The sequence below is a fragment of the Mizuhopecten yessoensis genome, unplaced genomic scaffold, assembly GCF_002113885.1.
Source record: "Mizuhopecten yessoensis strain PY_sf001 unplaced genomic scaffold, ASM211388v2 scaffold11179, whole genome shotgun sequence".
Classification (NCBI taxonomy): domain Eukaryota; kingdom Metazoa; phylum Mollusca; class Bivalvia; order Pectinida; family Pectinidae; genus Mizuhopecten; species Mizuhopecten yessoensis.
This window is the reverse complement of record NW_018408919.1, coordinates 966822-992517: the sequence shown is the minus strand read 5'-3', so window position 1 is coordinate 992517 and position 25696 is coordinate 966822. Positions and strand designations below refer to the sequence as shown.

General features: G+C 36.2%; 2 protein-coding genes across 2 annotated transcripts in view; one reads left to right on the top strand and one right to left on the bottom strand.

Annotated features, from left to right (window-relative positions):
* LOC110440357 (leucine-rich repeat-containing protein 24-like) overlaps positions 1–1952 on the bottom strand; it is a 44763-nt gene extending 42811 nt beyond the window's left edge. Inside the window, exon 1 of the mRNA XM_021483383.1 lies at positions 1760–1952. The gene's annotated coding sequence lies outside the window, so the exon portion shown is untranslated. The remainder of the gene's footprint in view (positions 1–1759) is intronic.
* LOC110440359 (protein YIPF5-like) overlaps positions 1–25696 on the top strand; it is a 93710-nt gene that overhangs the window by 60019 nt on the left and 7995 nt on the right. The gene's annotated exons all lie outside the window — the stretch shown is intronic.

Here is a 25696-nt window from a genome sequence, read left to right as displayed (position 1 = left end):
TTATTCACTCTAGATTAAGATCATGTTTATTTTAATAGATACAGTAGATGTACTTAATCTCCATATCTGATAAAAGGTGGAAATTACAAGCCGTTACTTAAATCCGTTAAGATACCACTGATAGCATAGACAGTCAGTCTGGTGGTGAAAGATTAAATTTTTAAATCATCAGATATTGATGGAAGTCGTAGCTCATTTATTGCTGTGAAGTGTTTGATTTTATCTCAAAAAAGGGGTGACTGTTTTTAGGAATTTTATTTAAGGATCCCTGTACCACTACCAAAAACTGTACCTTCAAATCGGAAACCTTTCCAGTACAATTACACAACTACATACCAGGGTATGTTCAGGGCAAAAAGTAAATTTCTCCTGATAACAAGACCAGGATTTGAACCCTGGACCTGAGATTATTACACCGTAGCTATAACCAACTGAGCTACCTGGTCAACAGCTTAGTATTTCGGCCCGATTGCACTACAATCATATTCAAACAAAATTAAGGGGAGGTTACTGTATGTATGAAAATTCACAGTGGAATTATCAATAGTGGTTGCCTATAATGAGACAGGGATCCTTAATAAATGGTTCTAATAAATCTTGTAACAGTTCATGAGAGTTATGTATCACACTTTGGCGACGGATAGTTACATTCGTAATCTGGAGTATATGTAATTCACTCGACAACTGGTTTAGGAGATTTGGCATTACAGAGAGAGAATGTAATCGTCTGTTGTATGCTATTTGGTTGAAAATTGGCCGTTTTGAAGGAAATTAACTAGACATTCTTCAATTTTGTAAAGCCTGCGCATTCAACAAACAAACAAACAAAAATTTGACATGCTCAATCATTGTCACACGAGTTTTTTCGTAGAAAAGAATTTTTGTTTATCACATGCAGAGGCTTTCATTTCTGCATTCTAACTGTGTAAAAGCACCGTATTTTGGATATTTCTGCTTAGCAATGCAATTCTGTTGCTATGGTAGGGCATCTACACCTGCGCATTGAAAAAACCTGCACCAAAAAAGATAGCCACAATTAACCAATTTGATGTTTATTACAGAAATTGGTAATACATTCTTTGAAGTTAAATTTTTTAATTTTTATGAGGCCAAAAATTACCCATAACGCCCCAACTCTTTTCCTCCTCAACATTACACCTTTACGAGAGAAGTTGGTGTAAGGACACCATACTCCGTGATATTTGAGATAATCAGGAGATTTATAACGACCCTTATGATATTGACACAACTGTATATGTCTTGTACGGTACTTCATTGTCCGCGAGGTCACATAAAAACACACACCTTTTGTGAACCAGCGTCCATCATTTATCACCTTGCCACTTCTAACACAGTTTACCTGTACCTCAGGTGCGTCTTTAAGAAATTCGAGACCACAACTTTAATTTAAGCTAAACATTTTAACGGCGTCAAGTGTAAGAGTTAAAACACTCTTGTAGCTTAAGGCTGTGTTTTAAATAATTCAAGATCACAAATTCAGTTCTATTGAATGGTATCAGATTTTAGTTGAAAATTAACACGCAGATTTCAGGTGCTTTTAATTCATTCAAACACACAAGTTAAATCTTACATTTCTGTTCGAACTAAAAGAAATACCTGTTATACAAATAGGTTCAAAGTAATATGGAAATGAATGTCAAGATATTTTGTGTAACGAATTTAATCTGACAGTTTGAGTAAGTTATATGAGGACCTTTTGAATACTTTGTTACATCCCCTGCCAAGTACATATACTTACATAAGTTTCACAGGTAAATACAGGTACGCACAGGTAAAACCACAGGTGAATATGGTCAGAGAATATGTGAATGCATCCCTTCACACTGTCTTGAATCATTTGAAATTCAAAATTCAAATTTAAATAATCCCATGACATCACTGATAATCACCCGACAGTTGACATGCACTTGTGTGTACATTACACTCCCAAGGTCAAGGTCGAAGGATGGGTCTTCTTGTCACAGAGCACACGCTAAATCTCCCGTCTTCATGAAAAACCGAGACTTCTTATCTGCGCTGTTTATCCTTGTAAACATTGTCAAAAAAGTATTGTTGGCTATAGAAGTATGCAGGAGTAGTAGCATTGCACAGGTAACATAAGATTACATTGATCAGACGATTTTCAGGTGTATCGTAGGTCATTTGGGGTTATCTTGGAGGTCAACTGACAGTTATTTGTTCCTTCTTGTCACACGTTTTGTTCAAAAGTAGCCCAATAAAAATAATGAAATTTGTATAAACACTCCTTGTTGGGAAGTCGTTGGGTTTTCAATAGGATTATTCAGTGTGATATTATTTCTTGGCTCAGCTTATTTTAAAAGTCATGTTCTGTTTTTCATATTGTAAAGTCTTTCAGAACTGTTTGTAAATTTTCTTATTATTGTTTTCTTGTCAATATAACGTACAGGACCAAACTTGGTTATTGACAAATTAGAGCTATATTACTCAATGCAATGATATGCTGAAATCAAGAGTTTGTTGTCAATAGTAGTTATAAAGGCCCCGCATCTCTGATGCGAATGCCCTATAATTATCATGATGTCTGTCTGTCTGTTTGTTTATCTGTCTGTCTGTCAACATTTTCATTTCCTGAGATTATCTCGAAACACTAATGACTAATCTTTCTGAAATTTGACAGTAATACACTGTGAATGTAGATGTGCATTAAGGGTTTCAAAAAAAATCCAAGGTCAATGTCAAGGTCACTGTTACTGAGAATAGACCATAGGGGGGATACTGTCGGTCAGGCACATGGCAAGTCTTTTACTGCCCTGTCCGTATTCTAGTTAGTGTTTGAATACATTTGAACCAAAGTATCATACAACTCTTATATGATATTCAATTTGAATTTCAAGGACTGTGTATCTTTTTGATATCTGATTACACATATTTGAGTGTCATTTGACATCATACAAGATAATAGAGTTATCCCCCCTGTCTAGATCTGACCTCAAGGTGTCACTCAAATCTATGATAATGGGTCTGTGGACAAGAATGCCTCAACAGGGGATGAACTTTTATCATCAAACATGGGATTTATACTGAATTAAAGGTTTTTCTTTTATTGTGAAGATATGTTCATACTGGATGACAAATGTAGAAGTTGATATAGATAGATAAAGAAATTTTGATACAACACACTCCAGGACCAGGGAAATATTCGTTGGCAGATGATAAAATGTTTCCCGCACAAGGTCAGCACTAGGTATTGGTCTTGGTTGTGTATTAAAGAACGTGTGAAGAGTTACTCATCTCTACAAACAAGCTTTCCTGTCTCATTTTAGACAGGTGATCTCGGTCTTTGATTTAGCAAGGTTCAAATGTGACTTTAGGGGTGAATGGGTTAGTAAATCATTTTTGAAAAGAAGCCCTTTTCTTGCACAACCCTTATGTAAAAATCAAGACGAAATATACAAAGAAAAATTCAATTTCAATCGGAGATATAAAAAAAATATGGCAATGGAGCCAGATTGAGATTCAAACCCTAGACCTCTGACCACAATATGGGAACTCTAACCAACTAAGCTACCTGCAGTTCCCTGGCTCAAATCTCATAGCCATATCCAAAACGAAATTCAGGGGAGATAACTTTAGGTATAAAAATCTACAGTGGAACTCTCCAGCATTTTTGCTGACTTGGGACAGGGATCCAATGTACAATGAAATACATTTATCATCTGAACTGCAAATATTATGGATGTTCAGGAGCCATGTTACATATGATGGAATTCTACTAGTTTAAAATTGCCATTACCGTACTTATTAACTTTCTCCAAAAATTGATATGATCAGTCAAGTAACTGAATAGATCTAATACCTGATATCCAGGAGTTTATAATACAAGTTACGATAACTGTGGCAGGGTGAGTTTTCATTAAACATAGCAAAATAAAAAGTGAAATAATTTCTACTGGGAAGGGTGATTATTGGCCTGAATTAATATCAAGGTCAATCTCGTTAATAAATTCAAGGATAATTACTACATAATCTGTTAGCAGAGACGGAAATTTGTGCCGGATCAAGTGTCGTAATCTCTTTAAGATTGGTTAATCTTAATCATGACGCCCTATCACTGCAGACAAAATAAATCACAAAATCCTTGGGTCCAGATTCTGGTGGTCATAAAGATCGGATCAAAATTGAAGCGGAAACACTTACTTATATCTGCAACATGAAAAAAACTTTTCCTCCTATATATAAATCTTGGAGCATGAATCTGTAAGTGTAATGAACTATGTTTTAATCTGTGGGTCCTTCTCTTAAATTATTCTTTTCATTTTCTGAAGGATGTTGATTTTTTACGTACTAATTGACTACCAGGAATATTGGAAAAAGAACTTTATTGCCATCGTTCCTTACCAGAGGGAAGGGGTTGTCATTGAATGGGGGATGGGATGGGGTGGGGGGGNTGACGCCATTAGATATTAGAGTAATTAATCTGTTAGGGTTTGGGACTTATTTGTTTTTATCTGTTTTTATCCGAGTTAAGTTTGGGGATGAATTTGTGTCTATTTAACTACTGCAATGGACATTAAAGGTATTTAACATACAGCTCCCTAAGGATCCATCGACCCCCTACAGAAGGTGCTAATGTAATTACAGCGATGCGTCATGACACTACGATGTCCAGTGGAATGTGTAGGAAATCAATATGTCCCCTTTTAAAGCTGATATTTTATACCAATACTTTATTCGGTCTTGCATGGTCACAAATATGCTTTATTACTCCGCCTAATGGTAATAAGACACACCAGACTGTTAGGGGGTCGTATCATGATTTAATTAATTCTGGGTCTTCAATATCGTAATAATTAAGGTTTTCATTAATTTTGGGCTTTGATATTTTATAATAATGATTAGGGTTTCATTCGTTCTCATTTCTAGGTCTCCAAAATGTTTTATAAAAATTCAGCCTGCTTAATGCATTATCATGTGTTTCATCATGCTATATTTCTTACCACCACCATAAGGTAAACTTAATTACATAATGAAACATCATTAAATTGTAAATCCAGTCTACGATTATTGATTATCATTAAATATTTGTTTTAAGAATAGTTTGGTATTCAGATATGTGCTACCTTTACTGTGAGATTCATTAAGGAAGTCTTAGATAATGATTAAGATCTTCATTGGAGATAACTCTAGCACAAAACTTTGTGATAGTCACTACATACACATGTGTAAGGTAGCATATAACATTAGGTGACCATTCCTTTTCGTAATTTGAAAATTGTTTTTCCTTACTTTTTCTGAAATCAGAAATCAGATAAATTTAAGTGCTACCATCAATTTGTAATAGAAATTGATTGATACTACACGAGTTAAATGTCGTTTGATATGGTGAGTTCAAAGTTGCCATACTTGTTACAATGTGGTTTTTAATGAAAATGATATTCAGACTAATTGAAAAATAGAAAGGATGTTTATTAATGATATTGGACAGGAATCAACCAGAAACATATTCTGTTTTAGCTTGGCCGTAGATTATTCTGTTGGTCTACTTGTCAGTCACACTAACAGTAACATTGCATCTCAAAAACCATCAACAGTACAAATGTCGGAGAGGAACTGTTCGTAGAGATAAAAAAAATTCAAAACGTTCTTCACAACTTTCATGACCACTCGAGATCCTGCAGGAAATGGTTTCAGCACCATTCCGAAGAGAGTTGTGTCTGTTTTGGCCATCAAATTGTTTCTGTCAGAAATTGTGTGGATGCCTTCTCCAGCTTTGATGGTGTGATGATAGCAGTTTAAAAGCCCCTGATCAATAAAGTTGTCCAAACTAACCGGCTTGCCCAGCATCTGGAGCCGTTGTGTTTGACCATGTGCCAAACGATGACCATGATGATGACCTTTGCCATACTTGAGAATAAATATGAAGGTTGCATGTGTGTTGATTTTCAGTTTCTGGCTTGTTTCTCTTCGAGAAATATTTATAGATAGACATGTTTATAAAATCATATTGGTATGTTTGGCCTTTGGTCAAGAATTGACCTTGAGGATGACCTTGCTCTATAAGAAAATCTTTATCATCCTAAATCATAAATCGTTCTACTTTTCTAGATAGAGATCTACGCTAACACTCCATTTTTGAATTATTAGGAAAAATACAATTGTAAAACAGTGTTGTATTTTTCAGCAACTGTAATTGTCTTGTTTATTGAATGAATGGCAACTATTTTAGTTCCTGTAAAATACAACACTTAACATTTATTGCTCTTTTGTACAGAAACACGATTCTATGTTTCCCTACAACAAGGGCTATAAATATTTCAGTACTGACAGAAATAGAACATCACACAAAAATAATAATCAGGCATACAGACCATTGTTGCCATCTGCTTCATGATCAGTCCTACTTGAGAGTCCAAATATGAGGTAATTTTCGCTGCTGTTTTGTTTTCGCCTTTTTTTAGCACTCTGCAATGAGGGTGAATTTATCAATACAGCAGATACTAGTAAACACCTTAATACATATAGAAATTAAACGTAAGGGAAAAATTGATACTTGGCTAACATGGATGAAAGTTTAACTGTAGGAAAATTTGCTGGCTAATACAGTATGTTGTGGGAAAGTTGAGTGTGTGAGGGAAACATGATGTATTATTTCCCCAATGCAATAGCAATACTGTATAATCCAATCAAATAAGCTGTCATATATATGAGGGATTTAAATCTTATATAATCTAGAGATATTGAACTTCTCAATAGCAAAGTCAGTTTGAAGTTTGACTTGAGCAGCTATATTTACACCCAGTTCCTAAATTAACATCAACACAACAGCTTAATGCTATTCTGTTTATGTATCCCATTTTACATCCATTTGTATGCAAGTGTTGGATGTTCTGGGTATTGATTTTCTGGTCCTGTTACAATGGAGTGGGCACATAAGGCTGGAGAAAATGCAGATGACCACTGGTCATCCATCACTGTGACAGGCCAGTGTTTAGGAAAACTGTTGATACTGACCATCTACTGTTCTGGAAAATTGGGGTCATTTCCTGGACATCTATGTTCCAAATTCTAGTGTCCATAAATTGTTTCCAGGATAAAGTGTCAGGGACATCTGGAATGGACACATAATGATCTCTGTACCAGTCTGCCTGAAACTGTAACAATGCTATCTGAAACTGTTTCCTCCCCCCTACCCCAGCCCTCGCCATGATTACAGCTTTGATGGATCCTTGGCAGGACTTTTGTGAAATAATAATTGAGATGAAGTAAACAAAACATAATCAGCAACAGTGCACTGAGTGTAAACGGCTGGACCAGGATTTGAACCCTGGACCCCAGATTGTTATGCCATCGCCCAAACCAACTGATCATGCAGCTACCTGGTCAACAGAAGTGCCCTGGTCCAATTGCCTTACAGTTATATCCAAAATGAAATTAAAGGGAAGTTACTCTATTTACAAAAAAACATAGTGGATTTCTCTAATAATAATGATAATGATATACAGCATTTTATAAAGTGCCTTATCTAGCTAACATAAGCCACTCTAAAGCACTTTGTAGTACATAGATATACAATAATTACAATTAGAATATACATTAATCAATACAATTTTGAGGAATTTGCAGGAGCTGCCTTATCAGGCGCTAACTACTAGTCCTATATTGCAACCTGGCTAATATCTCCCTATTTGTGTATGTCTGTGTGTGTGCTGGAGAGGTACCCGGACGGCCGACTGCATGGAAAGCCTCTAGTGTTTTGCCTGCAGTATGACAGGGTTCCTTAAAGAATAAGTTTGAGACACTTAAAAAAAAATTCTTGTTTAATTTTGCTTGTGAAAGGTAATCAAGCATATTAAATATTGACCTAGATACAAACACTTTAAAATGGTAAATTTTCATGGTCTGGAAAAGAACATTTTCTTACTATTCATTAATTTTGCATGACGAAGTATATAAACACATACCTATACTTAACAGAAAATTTAAATTGTCTGGAGAAGGTTCTTAAATATTCTACCTTCAGCTGTCAACACTCGCATGGAATATTAAAGAATATTATTACCACCCTGGTTGACATTATTTTGTGGAGAAAGATTCTGTTATTGACTACTGTTAACAGTGGACTGCCTACTAGTATGTGCACTTATGTGGCATATTTTTAGGTCACCTGAGCTTTGCTCAAGTGAACTATTCTAATCGCTTTTCTTCCGTCGTCGTCCGTTGTCGTGCGTCGTCCGTCGTGCGTCGTGCGTAAACTTTTACATTCTCAACTTCTTCTCAAGAACCAGTGGATTGATTTTTTTCAAACTTGGTCAGAATCATCCTTGGTAGATGAGGCTTCAAAATTGTAAAATTGGGATTCCTACCCCAACCCCTGGGGCCAGGGCTGGGCCCCAAAGGGAAAATTAACCAATATTTCAAAAATCTTCTCCTGCAGACTCAGAGGTACTACACTCATTTTCTCTACGTGGAAAGAAAGATCATCAGGGGCTTTACCTAAATTGTAAATTTCAGGACCCCCAAGCTATCCGTTCTCCCTTGGGTAGGGGGTAACGTTTACTATAGTTTATATATGGAAATAACACTTTTGGGTATATGTTGACAACTTTCGGTATGAAATTATTTTTACTTGGTGAGAATTATCCTTGGAGGTTGATGGTTTCAAATTGTAAAATTGAGATTCCTACCCTGACCCCTGGGGCCAGGGCTGGGCCCCAAAGGGAACATTTACCAATATTTTCAAATTCTTATTCATTGATGACATGACAAGTATTGTATTTCACTTAGTTTACATGCTGATTTACACATCACATCTAAACAATAAAATCAAGCTACCAGTACCTATGATATGACTCAGGTGACCGCTAAGGCCCTTGGGCCTCTTGTCTTTAATGTTTCTAAGTTTTTTCCATCAGCCAGCAATCAGACCTAATGGCTCTAATTGACCTAATGATCCAAGCAACCCTTATGTGGCATATTTCTAGGTCACCTGAGCTTTACTCAAGTGACCTATTCTAATCGCTGTTCGTCCGTCGTCGTCCGTTGTCGTGCGTCGTCCGTCGTGCGTCGTGCGTAAACTTTTACATTCTCAACTTCTTCTCAAGAACCAGTGGATGGATTTTTTTCACACTTGGTCACAATCATCCTTGGTAGATGAGGCTTCAAAATTGTAAAATTGGGATTCCTACCCCAACCCTAGGGGCCAGGGCGGGGCCCCAAAGGGAAAATCAATCAATATTTCAAACATCTTCTTCTCCAGACTCAGAGGTACTACACTCATTTTCTCTACGTGGAAAGAAAGATCATCAGGGGCTTTACTTAAATTGTAAATTTCAGGACCCCCAAGCTATCCGTTCTCCCTTGGGTAGGGGGTAACGTTTACTATATTTTATATATGGAAATAACACTTTTGGGTATATTTTGACAACTTTCTGTAGGAAATTATTTTTACTTGGTGAGAATTATCCTTGGAGGTTGATGGTTTCAAATTGTAAAATTGAGATTCCTACCCCGACCCCTGTGGCCAGGGCGGGGCCCCAAAGGGAACATTTACCAATATTTTGAAATTCTTATCCATTGATGACATGACAAGTATTGTATTTCACTTAGTTTACATGCTGATTTACACATCACATCTAAACAATAAAATAAAGCTACCAGTACCTATGATATAACTCAGGTGACCGCTAAGGCCCTTGGGCCTCTTGTCTTTAATGTTTCTAAGTTTTTTCCATCGGCCAGCAATCTGACCTAATGGCTCTAATTGACCTAATGATCCAAGCAACCCATTGGTCTATGTTGAGTGGTTAGCACCCTCTAAGACTTGGATATCAGAGTAAGTACATCATTGGAAGCCCCGCCTGGTCTTCAGCCAGGCAGTCCTTTCCTGTTTTAATGTATATTGTTTATATTCATTCAGACTGTTTCCTTAAAAGCTTTCTTTGGCCCATAACCATAGTTTAGGACTTCAGGACTGGCTGCACAAGGAACATGTTTGATTTAAGAACAATAGTGCTGTCTGTGACCTTAGCTGTCACTGGTAACATTACTGATCTTAAACTAAACGTTTTCCTTTTGGAACCAGACCTTTCAGCTCAAAAACCATGGTTAGAGGGAACCTTGAAATAGAGTTGCAGACATACACCCACAGCACTTATAATGTCAGATATCCATAATCTGTGTGTTTTCTTCTGATAATGGTGAAACATCAGCTACTTCTTAGAATATTTAAATCTTTTCTGTCTTTGAGTAGTCCATATATTCAGGTTTAGAATATAGGGGGAAATGTTCACCAGAGGATCTCTATCTTCAAACTGGTAGTTGGCTTTCATTTTAAAACTGGTACTTAGCATATGATATAAGCATTATTTTGTAATCATAAGGCACACATGACTATCGTGTGACCTAAAACGATGAAATTCAAAAAAAAAATCAAAGATACAGTTTGGTAAAGATTCACAACTTAATTCCTTTTTATTGACTCTTTGTTTAATAATTCAAATGTGCAAAAAGGTTTTCAAGGAGTTTCGTGGAGGAAAACACAAACATAAAAGATAGCCTGCTGTATGAACTGGAGTTGTTAGGCTTTGCCGACAGTACGTCAATGTCTCTATGTGTTGCCATGCCTCTGAACTCTGAACTCTGCCGTTCTTTCTAGGTCTCACTCAGGCAATAACTTTTAATCTAACAACTCCAATAAAGTTAACTGTACAATCCCGATGTCGGGCTGATGGAGGGGAGCTGTTACATGCCCTGCTACTCCGTCACTAAGTGAGGTCCCTAGCCGCTGACAAGAGACAGGAAGCTGTGACGCACAATCAGATTGAAGTTCGGTACGGAAGCAAGATGGTGTCGTGCATTGTGGATCATTTGAAAGCCTGGAAACAGAGGCGTTAAAACAAGCCATCTCATAATGACACTCAAGTCACAAGAACTCTTGGGAATCAGGCACACTAACACTGAATTGATTTAAGCATTTGTTTGATTAGGTCGAGTTGACTGTGATTTGCGGTCTTTGAAACGTGATGCTCTATTTTTAAAGTGTTTGATTGGTTTTCGTGAATAAGAGTTGATTGATCTAGGCCTACCTAGAGAATTGCTAATTTTAAGTCCAGCACTATTCCATACCAAGGTCAATTCCATTCAGACTGGCTTAGTCGGAGACTAGGTAGAGACTTAGTTCATTAACAAATATCATAATGATACGGAAATATGATTCAGTAACCTGCGGAAAGAGATTTGATTGGTTCATAACTTGAACAGTCCTGGGCCCATATTCATTAAACTGCCGTTTTTCTTGTTCTGTTTATAATTAACAATAAAATCTTATTTTGTCAATGATTTGGAAAAAAAATAAAGAGACTTAAAGCTGAATACTGTTTTCAATGTTTACAATTGACCTTTTGATCGTTTGACATGAATTAAGCGTGTTGCAATAACATTGGTTTGAGCACAAAGTAACTGCCTGAGCTTGAGAACAGTTTCAGGAATACAGGTCCTGATTTTGAAATCCCATGCCATTCCGATCAGTCAGTCATTCTAATCTGCTAAATGTACTCTTCATAGCCATTATTTTTTAAATTAGTAGTTAGTTTTATTATGTGTTGCCTCTGGTTTACTCTCTGACTATTTAACTAATTCACTCCTGAAGACACATTTGAACCCTTCCAATTCAAAGGTTGGAATAGTCCATTATGAAAATTTCAGGGGGTGAATGAGTTTTAAAAAAACCTGTTATAGATTTGAATTTTTACCCTGTTGACATCTGCAGCTAATTATAAACTGGAGAGTGCATATCCTGTCGGGTTTTAAAATGTCTTCACATAATCTTCACACTCCGTGATTAAGGACCTCAAGTGTCAAAGAAGTAAACTGCACTGTACTTGGGAGCATGCTTTTTGCTGTAATCATTGGAATGGGAAATCGGGACTAGGCTCGTATAGCAAATACACAGCATTAAAGTATTCAGAATTGAAGCGACCAATCAATGTAATTGAGTGTATTGGTCTGTTTATATAATAAGGTTAACACAAATCTATAGTCTATATTGAGCCTTTTGGTGTACAGAACCAGCTCTTCAGACCATGAGTCTGTTGAGCTTATATTGGTCTAAAAGTCCAATTCTGTGGATCAGAATTCTTTGATGCTGAGCCCTAGTTTGGTTAAGATTCAACAGTTTTGTTAGTTTCATTCAAAAGTTTTAAAAAGAAAGAAAGAAAATCAATGTCTACTCAATATAAGAACTGTCTATTGATCTAAGAGCCTAACGTTCTGGTCATGTACTGTCTCTCGCCACCTTATGTGCCAATCTTGAGTATGAATTTGTCAATCTGGACAGACAATATGAATTCATAATTCAAGTCCAGATTTCAGTCATCCCTGTCAGTGTTGTGCAATGCACTGTAACAGATTTTGACATTTTCCTCAGCTCTTTGAAGAAATTAATTTCTTCGCTTCCTGTGTTCTACATTCTACACTTGTCATGGATGACATCGGATCCCACAAAGTTCTGGTCACTGGACCAAACGAAAAATCTTGTTGTGTGGCACTTATCCTTTAATGTCACTGTTCTAAGGAGTGCGGGACCCCATTGACATAAAACCTGTATTCTGTATTGAAACTAACTTTCCTATGACCCATTGAATCATACAACACAGTTTAAAGTTAAGTTAAAAACAGTATCCAGCTCTATCTTTCTCCAAAACTGTTTTAGATAATCAAAAGAAATTTGATTGATTTATCACTAGAACAAGGAAATAGGCGAATGGGCTCTGAAGTCTGAGTTTCAGCATTAAGAACAGTTTGATGAATTCCGGCTCTGGTTCACTGACCAATCAATGTAATTGAGTGTATTGGTCTGTTTATATAATAAGGTTAACACAAATCTATAGTCTATATTGAGCCTCTTGGTGTACGGAACCAGCTCTTCAGACCATGAGTCTGTTGAGCCTATATTGGTCTAAAAGTCCAATTCTGTGGATCAGAATTCTTTGATGCTGAGCCCTAGTTTGGTTAAGATTCAACAGTTTTGTTAGTTTCATTCAAAAGATTAAAAAAGAAAGAAAGAAAATTAATGTCTACTCAATATAAGAACTGTCTATTGATCCAAGAGCCTAACGTTCTGGTCATGTACTGTCTCTTGCCACCTTATGAGCCAATCTTGAGTATGAATTTGTCAATCTGGACAGACAATATGAATTCATAATTCAAGTCCAGATTTTCAGTCATCCCTGTCAGTGTTGTGCAATGCACTGTAACAGATCTTGACGTTTTCCTCAGCTCTTTGATGGAAGTAAACTTTGGTTCCTGTGTTCTACATTCTACACTTGTCATGGATGACATCGGATCCCACAAAGTTCTGGTCACTGGACCAAACGAATAATCTTGTTGTGTGGCACTTATCCTTTAATATCACTGTTCTAAGGAATGCGCGGGACCCCATTAACGTAAAACCTGTATTCTGTATTCAAACTAACTTTACTGTGACCCATTGAATCATACAACACAGTTTAAAGTTAAGTTAAAAACAGTATCCAGCTCTATCTTTCTCCAAAATTGTTTTAGATAATCAAAAGAAATTTGATTGATTTATCACTAGAACAAGGAAATAGGCTTGGGCTCTAAAGTCAGAGTTTCAGCATTAAGAACAGTTTGATGAATTCCGGCTCTGGTTCACCGAACTGTAACACAGAGTATAGTGTTGTGCGGTGTAATGTAGTGTGAAGGAGATACCACAAGTGGTGGTAAGGGATACCACAGATTGGTCAAGTGTCCTAAAGACAAGGGTCAGAGACGAACCTCATGCTCAGATTACACACTTAGGTTTCCACTAATCTGGCAACTTATTAAGTTACAAAGCCCTCTTCAGTCATAGGGAAACTGGCTGTTAACCTTAATTTGTTCCTAATAAACCTTCTTCATGGGGTCCAGGAATCCTTCATTTAAATGAAGCTCCTCAAAGACTTTTGTCATGCAAATACTCTTGTACTCTTGTAAGAGCAAATATAAAGAGAGTAACTATATATAGCGTGGTTCCACCACGGATTGAACCCATGACCCTCACTTTCCCAGTCCACCGCTCTTCCAATTGAGCTAAAAGAAATCATCTCTAGACGGCAACTGTAGTCTACAAGTACAACTAAAAGCTGCCACTTGCACAGAAATCAGCAAAATATATTTTCATAATGCTCAAACCGACCAGCTACAATGTTATTGGAAATGGCTAATTCAAAATCATTTTCTGGTAAATGCGCTTTCTGAAGCTGTAGTCAAATACTTGTTAGAAACACATTGGACCTAATAAAGGTTTGTGGCAGTGACAGTTATACTTTGTTATGCAGCATGGCGCCAATGTTTTGTAGTCATCTGTTTTTGTTCGTTATTTGCAGCTCGTTACAATTCATTAAATTAACACCCCTTGATTTTTTTCTCCATCTGACGGAGATTTATGGCTACAACTCTTGCCTGTTAACAGTGTTACACAGAAATGCAAACCTACAAAAGGCGTTTCAGAAACAAAAGCTTGAATGTTTCAACCTCCGAAATTTAAGTGCTACATAGTACATGGATATGTTTGTCTGTGAATTACCTATTACCGGTAAACACTTGTGCAGACATTATTTCATCAGGAACATGCAATTTCAATCTACTGACTTAATTTCTCATATCCAATAACACATTACCTCTATTTATCTTGTCCTAAAGTGATAGTCTTAATTCCATGATTACACAGTATCTGATTTAGGGTGAAGAAAATGTAGTATATTACATTTAATTTCTTCCCTTATCTCTTCAAAACAAGATAGACTTAGATCCAAGCACTTACATAAATTCATGTGCAGTGACTGAATTTGACGAAACCCTGCAATGTTTCATCTAACTCGGATGAATATATACATGAAGGTTACATGTTCCACATCTTAGATCCGCGATTAGGTGGATTATACGGGTAATCCACGGCGCTAGGGCTGGCTTTACCAGACATTGATCTACAGGGGCTAAGTCCTGATTCATGCAGTCTGCATCTTCAGCAATTAGGCTTTCAAAACTCCAGATCATATCTTCAAATCTCAAGAGCCAAAACATTTTAACCATACAAGATAATATCTGTTTCCATCTTGCAGCCATTTTAACTGTTATAGACAATCTTGAATACAATTATAATGCTTTGACTAGAAGCTTCAATGTTTTGACGAAAATCCAGACATTGTCAATTTAGACATACATACTTCCCCTCCTGCTGAAATGGCCAGAATTGATTCCAGGATGCTTTAAAACATCTTAAACTTTGAAATGCTATTGATGGGCCAAATAATTCCCTGGTAAAAACAATTAAATGTTAAAAACCGAAATTAATATGAATTTTGGTTTGAATCAGTAGGATATATATTTGATTTTGCTTAAATAGATATAAGTTGGCAAATTTCATTATGATTTGTACCAGACTAAATCATGTTCTGACTAATGTTGATTTACTATATATTCATTGATATACTGCACACTCGGAAATTTTCGCACAGTAAAAATGTTTGCCCTTCAACTGTAAAATACATTTTCATCCAATATTAAATTTGCCCTTCACATTAATTACTATGTAAATTATGTTGTTTACAGATTATCACTGTGTAAATTATGTTGTTTACAGATGATCACTGAAATAACAAATTCGCCCTCATTACGGAGGATGAAACAGGCGAAAATAAAACTGTAGCGTTAAATTCCCGGTATACAGTAGCTATGCATGTTCTCGTTGACAGCCAGGAAAGTCTCCATCCATCACTGTCCGCGTTTGATCGTACATACCTTGTGACAAATGTTTCACCAGTTCTACCTTCTGTACAACATAATGTATTCACACCCGTACATCCCGTCTACCTTGCAACTTCCCTTGACCACTTGATGTCCAATATATAGATGTCAACAGTATATAAGAGAGTGATTAGTGTCGAAACATTCAATCATGACCGCCTGGCCGTGAATAAATTGTTACGTTTGGTGACCTCTTCAGATGGGCAATTACGCTATAATGTGTCCTAGCCTACTTCAGATAGCCAATTACCTGAGGTTTTGTAAGGTATTCAGGACAAGTGTCCACTGACTACAAAAACTGACCGAAGCTGCTTTGTGGTCAGTCCGGACTGGACAATGGACTGACCAGTAGGGACAAATATTGGTGTTGACTTGTATTTCTGTGAGAGCCAACTTACAGTCAATACTTCACACAAAGTGGTCAACAGTGTGCTAAAAGTTTGGTTATTTGACGATATAATCTATGGGCGTTTGTTTTGTGTGTCATAATCCGTGACTTGTTAGTTCTGCGCAGAATGTCAATGGATTATTGAACTTTGTATGCTGTTAGGGAGCTAGAGATGTTTATATCTCGACTACATGGAGTATGTGACAAGATTGTTTCGTTAAGGATTTGTCTCACCAACTTATCATGATCAGCTACTGTCAGATCGTAAATCACAGATTTCTTTCTGTGTTTGATATCAACTCCTTAAAACATATTCCTATTAGCTCACCCAAGTCATAAGTAAAATGGGTAAAATAGGAACTAAGCTTTCCTACTTTTATTTTTTGACAATGTTGAAAAAGTTTGCTATTTCGTATGTCCTTCATTTTATTTACCACTATGCTGCCTCAGTAATACATGCATTTGCTGGGGCTCGAACCCGCGATCTTGGACTTTCTGGTGCCGAGTTGAAGGGAAATTCACTGTAGCTGGAGTTAGTAAGGTGACATTTGACACCCTATACAATACACATCCTCTACACTACTGTCCCTTTTTCAAGTCTTTGTCATCGAGGACAAAAACTTTGTTGAATGAGAGAGGAATGTATCATAACATGACTGGTCCAATCGATTTACTAGCCAGCTCAATTGGTTATAAGATTACCTCCGTCTTCAGTTCAAAGATTCCATGCTCAAAAACTGGTAAGGCGCCGTTGCACTTTTTCTTTCCTGTTACAATGAAATGGTATATGTCATAATGTTGCTCCTTCCTGCTGACTTTAGCATATAACGAGGGTAAAAAAAGGTTGTCAGCCCATTAGATGAAGTAAATTGGTGGTCATGTGAGACTCCAGGCATGCAACAATATCCAGGGGCTTGAGCTCGAGTTTCTCTAATGGTAATGTCATCTAGCTGTGACTCCCTAAAGATCTTCTAAACAATGAGATTATCATCAAGTTCAAGTTCTTTATTTAGTGTATTGGTGGTGGATGTGAATTAAACTGGTGAAAAGAGACAGCACCCTGTGAACTGTCTAATAGTACTCAGCTGTCAGCAGTATTTGGATGGGTCCAGCACCTAAAGTGAACATGTTGGTTGCATCAGCCATCTAAATTTGAATTTGAAAATCCTATTGAAATTTTAATCCTTGTCTGACCATCACCCCAGATGACCATGCATGTAGTTCAGTTAGATACAACATCTATCTAAAGTTGAATCCTAATGTCTGACCATCACCCCGGATGACCATGCATGTAGTTCAGTAAGATACAACATCTATCTATAGTTGAATCCTTGTCTGACCGTTCCATATTTCAAGTCCTGTTACAGGACGTACAGTAAAACTCACTCCGGGACTCAATTCAAAATGTGTTACTGACCAGTATCAGAGAAACACGATGCCCACTGGCATTTGTCCTAGTCAGGTCTGAAGTGAGATAAATTTATACATATTTGCCCTGTTATGTCAATAGAATTATAGATAAGTTATCTTACCCTGATAAAGTGACCAAAGCCTCGTACACATTGGCCTTATCACTGTGTATTCACACTGGCCATATCCCTGTTTGGACACAGTATTTGCCAGCATTATAACAAGTTAATTATCATTGTTTATACAAATAAAGGATATTTACCTGGGGAGATTTGAATCGGTGCACGAGTAATGACGAAGTGACATATATAGTTGATGACTAATTACTGTAAATGATAAAATGACATGGCTGCCTCCTCAAACAGATAGTTTATATAACACAAACTGTCTCATTATTTTGATATTGCGTAAACACAATTTTATTTGTAAACATTGTAGGTGAAACTATGCTAATCAGTTATTGTAGGTTACGATACCATGCACTGCCAAAAAATGTAACTATATATGCAATGAAACCTCTTTTTCACAATAGGGCTATGCAGAATCGTACAGTTTGCAAAAAAAATCTGTCATATCCCAGTATATATATTAAATTCTGCCATCACTGCTAAATTATTTAACAATTTTATTTATGTGGAGAATTATAATATCTTTTATCATATTTTTGTCTGAGGACGAAATTTTTGTTGCCAAACATCCTCTGTTGATGATGATTTTTAATATACAGATATACTGATTGGTCAAATGGATTTGAATCTAGATTCAGTAATTTCTGTAGGTATGTATGAATGGTTACTCCAGATTGAGTTGGATTCATGGAATTTTTTGTAAATGCTGAAGTCATCAATAACAGCATACGATATGTGAATTTTATGGACATTTCAAGGTTTTAAATGGCAAGAAATGTAATAATTCTGTCTCTGAACTATGTGTGGGCGAACTATGTGTGGGCGGAGATGATATATCCCGTGGGGTCAATTAACTCTCACTGATGTCATTCTGTAGTGGAGACTAAATGTCATATACCTAAGTTTAAACTTCCTCTGTAGTACTAGTACTGTAAAACCTGAAATACTCTGCCAATACATGGTAAAGGCTCCAGCTTATTCTCTTTCTTGAACCTGTGAAAATATTTCGCTGAATTAAAAAAAAAAAAAAAAAGAAGAAGAATTCTCATAGTCTGGTTGAGTGTTACTGAAGAAGAAAGTGATAAAAAAATGTTTCTGAAAGTGTTTTTAAAAAGTGTGAAAGTGGGCGCAGAAAAGTGAATTCCTTCACAGGATCAGCTGTTAAGAACAGACATTATGTCTGTACGATCTTAAAGGGGACTTAAATCTACTATTGACTTCAATTATTTCTTTTCTGAAATCCCTATGCTTCCATTATCCGGATGAGTTTTCCTGTGTTATGTAAAGTTAGCCTTGCCTCAGAAAGCATGGATTGCTTAATGTAAAATATTGTGAATTTAAAAAAAAAAAGATGACATATTTTACGTAGGATAGTTTAAGAATATTGAAGCAAAAAAAGATAGCTTAACATACTTTTTTAAATTACATTAACGAGTCAAGAAAATAGGTATACTTTATGTTGTTTAAACAAAATTGTATAGAACACTTCCTAGTAAGGCTAACAGTCCTTTGAGCACTTGATTTCAATAGGGAAATGATGATATGACAGTAATTTTTAAAGATGAAGTAAAAATGTTGTTTATGTGTATTAATCTACATCATGATGGGATTGAAACTTTGTCAAGCATACATATTATAAAGTGAAGGGAATATTTGTAGATCATCTCAAACTACTGGCAAGAAAATTTGAATACATATCAATAGAGACATGGCTTGGATACATTAGATATTGAATTCCTATGCAAGGAGGTGTAATGACTGAATTTATAACAGATAAAAAATATCTATGATAATCAAACCTGGGTGTCTATAATCTGCCAGAAATTCTATTAAGGTCAAGCAATTATATATGGGGAGAAAAATTTGAATTTTGAGAAAGAAAAAAAAAATCAGTTTGATTGCCTGTGGTAATGGGATAGCTATGTAACGTTATCTTATCAAAGCTTGTCATCAGCTTCTGTCTTTAGCTGTCAGTAACCTCCCCTTCCCCCTTCTATCCCCTCCCCCTCCCCAAGCATAATTAAGGCTTGCAGCTGTTATGCAATCAGATGTAGGCTAGGGCTATTTAAGATCTGTTGACAAGTGCTTTGAATGTATCTGATTTTTTATGGGTGTACCTCGGAAACTTGAGCCGATCTTCAATGTAAATGATGATTTGGAGGAAAAAATAATTAGATAGTGTAGCTAGTAAACCAGTCACTTGTTTACAATTAAACGAAATAGTTGTCCAGCAAGGTAATTCTTCTTCATTGCATTGTCAGTGTCAGGCAAAATTCAACGTTTTACAGAATCTGTGCAAATTCAGCAAGCTACGTTACCAGTCAATTTTGAAGCACTCCTTCAGTAACATGTATATACTTGGCTTCCTCCGATGAATTCTCGCTTCATTTGGCACAGTTCCTCACTTTTTCAAGCACTGAACCTCATGCACATCCTCATTTCCAGGCAAAATTCAGAAACAAACTATTAATTTCATGTAGCCGAAAGTGGGAAAAGACTGACAAATGCTGTTTTGTTTATTTCATCATTATATTTATCCAATTTTGCAGGTTGACATTTGATAATGTTTGTTACACATCATTAGTCCAGCCCGATTGTATCTCTTGAAACAAAACCTATACAATTAAGCTAGAATTTCTATTTAACATCGTCCATTGTTATTTAATACAATGTTAAAACATTTACTGGAAATAATGCAATGTCTATAGTGACGGCTGTATACACAGTACTCTTGTGTATTGCTATCGTAATAGACTACATTTTTGTATTTTCATTAAAGATGGTTATCCACTAATTTTTGACAATAACATTTTGTTTTGTTTTGTTTGATATAACAAATTCAAGGCTATTGTTCTAGAACAAAGAATTTGAAGTTCTTTACTTTTTATCATATACTAAAATTAAGTAAGATAAAAATTCCAAAGAATAGTGCAAATATTAAAAAAAAGTTTTGTACATAGAATGGGCTCATGATAAGTAGCTTCTGTAAAACTAACACTGAGTCTTTGTGCGGTTCGTTCCATTAACTAACGGGTAAGTTATGGCGTTTCCCTAAGTATTGACTGTACACATTGAGACATGATAGGTAAACCTTGAACCCCTTAATTTTAAAGTAGACCTGTCCGCAAGTCCACAAAAAAGCATGTGTCACTTGTAAGCTTACAAACCATTGAGATAAGATGTAAAGGATATTACAATATAATGCTAAGGGTTTTATATATAACGTACATAACTACATGGAAAAATTTGTCACAATACTTTAAAATACGGAGTATCAGTGAGGAGCGCATCTTTAAAAATAATTAATCTATTATCTCTTTTATTGATCAATATGCCAGTCAATTGTTATCTAAGTCACATAGTTTCATTTAAACAATAAGTGAATTATCTCTTTTATTATTTTAGAGTAGAGATAATTAAGTACAACTGTCAAATATCATTGATTCTTTAGACAGAGATAATATTGGGTAACTGTGACAGCCATCTCCCCGTTATCTAAATGTGCATAACAGCAAAACAATTTTAAAGGGTGCCAGAGTTTTTTTTCTCAGTAAACGGAAATCGTGCTCATTGTATCGCAATTGGATTTAAAAGGGTAATTCACATGCAATTGGTCGAGAGACAGAACAATTACTTTACAATTGACTAGCATGTTGGACCACATAGCTGCCACACAGAATAGCACACTCTTTATTGGGTCATTTAACCCTATCATCATGTTAGGGACAGCAAGTCTTCAAAAATGTCTGGAATGTTAAGTCCAAACATGTTAGACTCCTAATGTCATTACATTAGTGGTTGATTATTGGTACTCCAAGCTTCTGGTAGTTTGGTTTTTTTTGCTTGTAGATTCTTTATGTGTTGTATGATGCACAGTTACTTTGAAATCAGATATTTTGGTGTGGTCCAATTTTCGTGGTTTCTCGAAAAAAAAAAAACTTTTCCTGGGTACATGAATTGGTTGATTATCAGTAGCCACTCATACTGATAATTGCTTTTTGTCAAACTTGTAATTACTTCGTGGACTCATGACGTCTTGGAGGAAGATTACCCACGAATTCAAACAAATGAAAACCCACAAAAGTTACTGATTTCACAGTATGCTATATATTGGAGTTTGGTGGCATTTTCCACTCAAACATAATACGGTTTACTGATATTCTTGATGAATAATAGAAGTGCAAGTGCCTAATACATACAACAATTAGTCGTTAACAGTATTACTAGATGTGTAACGTATTGGTATCAACATCAAATTAGTTTACCAGATAACATAGCAGTAATTACTTTACCGGGGGGGGGGGGGGGGGGGGGGGGGGGGGAACAGCGGTAACACTACATTCAGTATGAAGGGTCCTCGTACCACTGCCAAAAATAACGCACGCATTGAAAACTGATTTGCCGATATGACTATAGCTTTGATCAATCATTTCTGGAAAGAGAACATACCTTACAGGACTTTTATGAAAAGTAATAAAGATGAAATAAACAAAATGTTATCAACAATGCTATCAGTGTTACACATCAGTATGGCTAGACCAGGATTTGAACATTGGACTTCAGATCATTATACTATCACTCTCCTTGACTGAGCTGCCTGGTCAATGGAAATGTTCGGACCAACTGTGCTACAGTTATATCCAAGAAGAAATTAAGAGGAGGTTTCTGTTAAAAAACACACTGTACAATGGGACAGAGATTATCTAGGGTAACATTGATAATTAGATAATTTTTGTTGGTGACCAGATATTAAGACAGTGTTAAGACTACACTGGGTTGAGTGGATGATAAGGTTATGATAGTAAATTTAAATGATGAAATATTTTACAACATAGTAGAAATTTGGGTTTAAGGCTATATGCTACTAATTACTATGACATTAAGACTTTGTAACTCATTCGCCTCTGAAATTTCATAATGAACTATTCCAACCTTTGAATTGAAGAGTTCATATGTGTGTTCAGGTGTGAATGAGTTAAGGCTGTAATGTTGACCTTTGAAATAAACCTCAAATGTCCAAATCGACACCATCCCCATATCAAAATGAAACAAACAAATATTGCCAAAATAATTGTTAAATATGTCTTGCTTTCTTATACCATTTGTCTGCCTGCGAAAAAACATTTAAAGTTCTCAAAACATGAACTCGTAGCCGTAACATTGATAGAAAGCAAACATGGTCAGAATTGTTATCTTAATGAATCTTTGGTTTAGAAACGGAACTCCATGGAGACCACTGTCCTGTGAGTTTGGGATGTACATGTACACAAGTCAGAAGTCTATCGTAGATCCCTGTAGTTATAGCGTGTTGGTGTTTACCACTGAAACAGAAAAGAGAATAGTGTTCTTCCACAGGGGATCGAACCAGCGATCCCTAGGTTCCTTGTCATACGCTTTACCACTGAGCTATAGGGAAATTCCCTCTTGCTCAATTGAAGCTAGGAGGCGACTGTAATCCTATGTACAATTACAATCAGCCACACTACTACATTGCCTTTGGTACTCTGGTGCTGTAAACCAGACAGACGGTCGGCAATCAAATCCTTGCATCATTTAGTCTGTCTACGATGCAGAGTTATGTGCTCTTCATGTTCGACAGCTGGAAATTGCATTTCTTGCCTAACTTTTGCCTCTGAACTTAAGTTAATAGGAAGTTTGTCAATATTTCCGAAAGGTGATGGCAAATATAAAAAAAATGTGGAACGCAACAGCTGGATTATCATGGGACTGAAAGTGTATGATGATAGATTTTATGTGATGGCTATAAAGAGTAATAATGTAAGCTTTTGCAAAGCTTGCAAGAATCAAAGGATCTAAGGATTGTTCAAAGAAATGAATCTGACTTAACCCTTTCACCACTGTAGACCATAGTGGACTTATCCAGATCAATGCATGGTAGGTGTTTATTATTAAATTTACATAGGGGTGAAAGGGTTAAAGAAGTTAAATATATGTTCCAACAATTTGATTAAATTGTTGTTGTGCAATAAGATTTGGTCCAAGCTTGCTGGCTACAAATGTATCGGAACTGGACTGGGTTGATCGTCGTTGAGTGTCACTCTAGAGTTGAGAGGTCCCGGGCTCAAATCCCATTTGCCTCTCCTGTCACCTAAGGTTTATTAAATTCATTTGACCATGACTCACTCCGGCTATCACAGATTATGAGATATGAGATATGTGTTTCCAATATCATTAATATAATATTATGTAATACCAGAGAGCAATACAGGCCCATTGGACCTCATGTTAAGACTGTTATATTTTAACCAGTATTATTTTTAGTGGTTTAAGGTTAAGGATAGTGCATCAATGATAATCGAAGAGGAGCGTTTAACTCAAGAGGATTATTGAGTTTGAGTTAATTCTCCCTTCTATATAGAAGATGAAGCAACCAAAAGGAGTTTTTCTGGAGTTATGGCCCCTTAATTTTACATTTATTTTGATGCCTTGCATTTATAATTCCTGTATGTCAAGGTCTTGAGTTTGACCCCTACAGTTTTTCTGTTTTTTATTTTTATTTCTATTTTCAAAAATCAAATTTCGAACAACAGTATTTCTGTAAAATTACTGGGTTTGAAAAGGACTTCAACAAATATTTCAAAAAAAATGACAATGCATGGTTTTAATACAGTTTAACTTCCTCCTACTGCTGTGACAACGCGTCACAGCAGTAGGAGGAATTCAAAAATGATCTTCCCACAACAATTCAAAACTACACTAAGGAAAAACATCTTTGGTATTAGAACTGTAAAAATGTGGAACGGTTTTCCCGAGGACGTTGTATCGGCACCTAATATAAACACTTTCAAGAATAGACTGGACAAAATATGGAAAAATCAGGAAATACTTTATAATTATAAGGCAACCATAGATGGAAGTGAACTCTAATATTTAAACATGAGAACATATTACATGTATAATAGAGTCCGGTGTAGAGGAACATATTGTTCCTGTACTGGAAAATAACTATAGCTATAACTATAACTATTAAGTCAAGCTCTGTTGTTCAAATTTAGACATTAAGAATCAATATTCAATCAACTAAGAAAACATGTTTTGTAAAATAGCCTGATCTACTTCATTAGCAATAATTCTATGTAGGGAAAGCTTAGATTGATTCGGATGTGATTTCTGCTTCAGTTCTTACCTTTGAGACTAAGGTGTCATTAAGTGGTAGTAACAAATGCACTATAATGCTTGTAACGAGCCGACCGACGGCCTTTGAAGCTGACACCTGATATCAGCCTACCTTTCTGTGGTAAGCCTTACCTGGCCAATGAATAGGTACTTTATGACCCTGATTACAGCCAGGTAAAATCACTGATGAAGACAGGTATCAGAGAAAATTATACGATGGGTTCTATGATCACCGCACCTGATCTGGCTGTTAGTCGGAATGGCCACTCTACAAATTGAAATACAAGCACACATGGAATTAATTTTCCTTTGAAATGTGCCCATAAGCTTTGTGTTGTGATATTTTAGGTTTATAGTCACGGGGAATACAACAATAGCATCCCGCTAACCTAACATTTATGGCTGGTGAATATTGATCCGACCACACAAACTCTTTCTTTGCAAATTTGCCATAAAGATGGTTGTTCGTCTTCACTACTGTACATTGTTATTCTATCGGGGGAATGCTGATTTTTGTATCGGTATGCTGGAGGGCTTCCATCCTACAATCTGATTGAATTTAGCTGTTTTGCCGGAAAGCTAATACTGAAAAAAAACAGGAAAACAACAAAAGAAGAATATATCGGCTCTCTGAAGCTCTTTTAGCTGTAGGGTTCGGCTCCTTCTCCAGGGAATAATACAAGCTGCTAAGCACGGAGCAATGATAGTCCAAGAGGTCATTTGGTCAGAGTAGAATTATTCCAAAACAGGTTGATAATGAGGGTTAAAAGGTCAAGGTTAAGCTCTAATGTAGCACCTTGATGTTGTCAAGGCGATGTTGCCTCTGTCAATGCCACACTAGGTCGAC